This window comes from Miscanthus floridulus, unplaced genomic scaffold, assembly GCF_019320115.1.
Source record: "Miscanthus floridulus cultivar M001 unplaced genomic scaffold, ASM1932011v1 os_1181_2_3, whole genome shotgun sequence".
Classification (NCBI taxonomy): domain Eukaryota; kingdom Viridiplantae; phylum Streptophyta; class Magnoliopsida; order Poales; family Poaceae; genus Miscanthus; species Miscanthus floridulus.
In genome coordinates, this window is record NW_027097569.1 from 15,652 (window position 1) to 21,258 (window position 5,607).

General features: G+C 48.8%; 1 pseudogene; it reads right to left on the reverse strand.

The window, feature by feature from the left end:
- Window positions 1-2,894, reverse strand: LOC136533765 (bisdemethoxycurcumin synthase-like; annotated as a pseudogene).
- Window positions 2,895-5,607: the final 2,713 nt, after the last annotated feature.

Below are 5,607 nucleotides of genomic sequence, written 5' to 3' on the forward strand. Positions count from 1 at the left end.
TTATTTAATCAAAGCAAAAAAAAAGTATGCCCACAAATATAAAGTTCAGAACATTGGTAGATCCAACACCTGACCCATTATTGTTAAACAAATTCAATAAAAAAACAATACATATCAAGCTGATAATTAAGGGACTACTAATTTCACACTCCAGCGCCTTATTAAGGTTCATTACTGTAGGTCCGTCTTACTTATTTGATCGATCTAATTACTTAACCTTTGCGCATCGGGTTGTACTGCATTTAAATTTGAATTTCTAATTTCCCTCCAGAGTGGCGGGGGCATGCAGCACCATCATGACTCCCCACTCCGGCGCTTGGCCTTCCTCCTGGTTGGCCGCCCGAACCCGACGGCGGCGTAGCTCATCGAGCACGAAGATCACCGTTGTGCCGCTCATGTTGCCGAACTCGCTGAGAACGTGGCGACTGGCCGCAAGCTTCCCGTCGTCCTGGCCGAGCACTCCCTCGATGTGGTCTAGGATGGCACGACCGCCAGGATGGATCGTCGCCCAGAAGAGGTCGTTCCAATCGGCATTATGGATGCTAAGCGCACCAAACGCGTCGACCAAGCAGCGTTCCACGTTGCACCCCAGCAACCGGGGAACCTGGTTAGAGATGTGGTACTCCATGCCACCCTTGTTGATCTGCATGGAGATGGCATCCTTGGTTTCCGGTATGGTGGTCTGCGAGGCGAAAGCCATCTCGAACAGCGGGCGCTCCAGGGGCTGACGGGGTCGGCGCCGACGATGACGGCACCGGCGCCGTCGCCGAACAGAGCCTGGCCAAGGATGTTGTCGGGGCAGCCGTCTTCCGGCCCATAGAAGGCGATGAGCGTGATCTCGGAGCACGCCACGAGGACGCGCGCGCCGCGGTTGTTCTCCGCGAGCTCTTTGGCGAGCTGGAGCGACCTGCCCCCGCCGTAGCAGCCGTGGAGGTTGAGTATGGTGCAGGAGACCGTGGGGCTGAGGCCCAGCAGCGATGCGAGGCGGCGGTCGGCGCTCGGGGCGGGCGCGCCGGAGTAGGTGCTGAAGATGAGGTGGGTGATGTCGGTGGCTGGGCGACCCCACTCGGCGATGGCCTTGGCCGCCGCGGACGCGGCCAGCTCCGGGATGTGTTTGTTCTTGGGTTGTTCGTGTCTTCGTGGTCTGGACAAGCAGGAAGTGCGTTCTATTTATACAGTAATCCTGTACGTACGTGACGTGATGGTCTCCTCGAGCGGCCCGGGGCATGGCGAATTCCTATACCAGTGTGCCCTGCAGGTACGTAACTGTGGTCGCCGATGCTGCCGGGGACTGACTTGAACTGGTCAACCATGCATATGCATGCAAAGGACTAAAGTTATTGATCATACGGAAATATAGTGCCGCGTTCGCTTGCCCTTAAACCTGGCTTGATTCGCTTCTTTTTTCATCCAAAACAGTATTTTTTTTCTCACAAATTTCTCCAAATTCATCCAGATTTCTCCAGAATTCCTCCCAGCGAACGGGGCCATGTCGTCAACAGTATATTCCATAAATGATGAAGTAAGTATACAAACTTCTATTACAATGTTCATAAATAAAAAAGTTATGGTCAAAGTTACATAATGGGATCATGTAAATTAGTACATGTTCAAAACTTCGTAGATTTAGAGTGGATGTGGAAGAAGTGCAGCGTTGATAATAACACCTAATAATAATAATAATAATAATAAATACAACAATAATAACAATAATAACAACAATAATAACAATAACAACAATAACAATAATAATAACAATAACAACAATAACAATAACAACAATAATAACAATAACAACAACAACAACAACAACAACAATAATAATAATAATAACAACAATAATAATAATAACAATAATAATAACAAAAACAATAATAATAATAACAATAATAATAACAACAATAACAACAACAATAATAATAACAATAACAATAATAATAACAATAACAATAACAATAACAATAACAATAACAATAACAATAACAACAACAACAACAACAATAACAATAATAATAACAATAATAATAACAATAATAATAACAATAACAATAATAATAATAATAATAATAATAATAATAATAATAATAATAATAATAATAATAATAATAATAATAATAATAATAATAATAATAATAATAATAATAATAATAATAATAAAGAGGACATTCCATTCAGTTTTTTTTTCTCGCAAAGAAGATTGGCTGGGACGTTGTTCTCGTTCCTATTGCAAGCAATAATGCAATTTTTTCCGGTCTGTATGGCGAGTCACAAACAAGGACGTGTATTCCGCCCAACTGCTATGTGAGGTTAGTGGTCCAATTTTGCTGCAGCTAAGCTGGTTTCACCTATTACCCGCGCGTTGCGGAAATTGATGATGATTTAGGGTAAAATTAGACTATATATAATTATTTAAATGAACGTAGCCAACTCGCCCAAAGCAATCACGTACAGGCACCAAAACAAAGCAATCACGTTCGGGCTAAGTGTTAGTTAATTCAAAAACAAAGCAATCACGTATAGTCCCAAAAGGTAAAGAGTTATTGTCGCTTGCAAATTCAATCTCCTGTCCGCCCCTATCTACAAAGTTTGCGTTAAGATCGTCTGCTCGCCTCCGTCCACGTCTGTAGAGTCCACGTCGACTACGTCCTCCTAGACATGGAAGCAGAGCCTGAGAGGTGCTTATGCCGTTTGATGCCGGTACATTGCCAACTACTATCTCGTGGCCAGCTGCAATGGGCTCGAACTCGCCGTGTACATCACACAGGCTTCATGGTTCTCACAAGGACGATCGCGTCGGGCGGCAGCGCCGCATCGGGAGGCGGCAACGCGTCGACCTGTAGCGCCGTGCCGATAGGCAGCAACGCATCTGGCGGCGGCGACGCGTCAGGCACCATCATCGCATACAAAAGAGGAAGCATCGCGCATCACGTACAGACGAAGAGACGCAACCTTTCCAGCTCTAGCCCCGTATGCAAAAAGAGGAAAATAGAAAAAATAGAAAAAAGGAAAAAAAGGGCGCAATGGCAGGAATACGAATGACACATGTACTGAGTGGCTATTTTGTGAAAACAATAGCGGTGCCACCCTTGTTGATCTGCATGGAGATGGCATCCTTGGTTTCCGATATGGTGGTCTGCGAGGCGAAAGCCATCTCGAACAATAGACACCGCGCGGATCATTCTGACTCGTTGTCTGCTAGCTTTAGACTCTCTAAAGCCAGACAGAGCATACGTTCGAACACTTAGCGCACGTTAGAGCTCCCGTCACTCTTGGCCCTTCGGTCCGGAGTCCGACCGGACCTCCGATGCCCCCATCTTACTCCCACTCATTTGTAACCCCCAGCAAACTTCGAGCACCTGGGCTTAGGAATAAAGTCATCGACTGACTCAAACTAGACGTAGGGTACGTTGCCTGAACTAGTATAAACCCTATGTCATTGAGTGCTAGGCCACATCCGATCACAATATACGGCAAAACGATAAATATTTACGTGTTGGTCACTTTTCACACCGACAGTTGGCGCCGTTCATGGGGAGGACGCCATACGTTCATGTTTTTGGTCATCGGATGGCCCACCTTTCCACCATCTTTGGTATGGCAGGCTCAAGCGATACGACTCGCTTCACCTCGCTGGAGTTTCCCGCGCTCCCACCTGTTGGGATGTGGGTTCCTCCCGTCTTCAAGCCGTCCCAGACCTTCTTTGGAAGCCTGGACTTCATCGTCGACCGGCTCGGCGTGCTTCACCTCCGTGAGGAGGAACTTGTCCCGACGCCCGTCGAAGGAGGAGCGCCCTACGTCGGCTTCGGGACACCCGGTGACTTCAATGACGAGGCACCTACACTTCGCTCCGAGCCCACGCTGGACTCAAACCCCGCTGTGAGTAACGTACACATTGTTATTTGCTCACTATTTACTATCTTCCGCCGATTCTCCGGAGGGACCCCATTGTCCCTGCCGCAACCGCCATGCAACCGGTTCCCTTATGGCCTCGCGTCCCCCACGGACACATACGCATGGGGGCTCTAAAAGATGCTGACGTCGCCCCTCTCACATTCGAATTCGTGGGGATGGTGGGCTACGCTCCCATCTCTTTCCACGACCTCATGAATAACGAGGTTGAGAGCGATGACTCCAGCATTGGCAACATTGTGGCACCTAGCCACCCTCTGTCCTAGGAGTACGCTATGGCGAACACTCTGGAACAGCCACCGGTGGTAACGGAGTCTCTACAGACCCACACCCCTCTGGACCCTCGCGTGGAGGCCCTTACGTGTGCATAGGAGCACGGCGAGGAGCTACGACAAAGGTGGTAGAACCAGCCGCCACCTGCGTCGGCACGCTCGTCGCAGCACACTGCGCCCCATGCTAGTAACCCAACGAGCGGCGCCCGAGGTCACCTTCTAGGTCTAGTGCAACATCATGGATGAGGGGAATGATCCTCCATAGTTTGCTCGAGCTGGCTAGAACATCGTCGTCGCGGCGATGCTCCTACGTGGCCTTCTAGAGCCTGTCGACCCCTACGAGCAAGCGGTCTACCAGAACCTCTGGGCGCTAGTGGAAACCACCGCCGTTCAATAGGCGGAGAGCTCCACGTCACGACATCGACTCGTGGCCTCTCTCCCCACCATGGGAGCAAGGACGCACCAGATGAATCGCTCCATCCGCCCACCACTACCACACGCCGGCACAAGAAAGGGCTTGGAAAGGGCAACCGCACATAGGCAGCCCTCCATCTTCCTAGGCAGGGCTTGGAAAGGGCCCAACAATGGGATCTCCGCCAAGGAGAAACCAACAGGCTTCCTGAGTCAATCAGATGGCTCAGGTGAATGCTAAGAGATAGGTAAGGAGCAGAGGGACGCCCCATGTGGGCCATGCCAACTCTATCATGAACAACGAAAGCGGATCCTATTTGGACATATCCGATAAAAACTCCTCAAAGCCTATCACTCGAGTCATCAAGGTAACTCTACCAATCCCTTACTTTATTTTTCTGATACATGATCATTCATTAATCCATACTCATACACACATTCACACATTCATTCATACAGTCATAAATTCATCCCATACATCTGAAGCATCGCATATGCAGTTAAATGCATCACAACACTCCGTGTTGTGTCACGAAGCAGTAGTTGCCTCATTCGACATGAGCAACGACTCACTGGGGTCCGAAGGTCGGCCCGCGAAGGGCTCGAGGCTGCCTTGCGTCAAACAGAGCCAGGGGAGAAAACATAGATAAGCCCCATCGGCCCTTGCCCAATCTGCTTAGAAGCAGATAGGGTCATCTCAACCTTCTCATTCGATCCTAACCTCGAGCCATGCCCATAGAATCTCCATCGAGGGGAGGCCAGGGGGCCACTTGAGTCGGTCTTTGGAATGACCCAGGCATCTGTCAGGACATGGGTTAAGGAGCAATGGCATGCCACATGAGGGCTATGCTGACCCCATCACGAACGACTGAAAAGTCCTAATGGCTAGAGGGGGGGCGAATAGCCTAATAACATTTCTACAACAATACTTAACAAAATGGTTAGACAATTATGAGGCGAAGCAAGTGTTGCGTTAGCCTACTCAAAATGCAAGCCACCTACCACAATTCTAGTT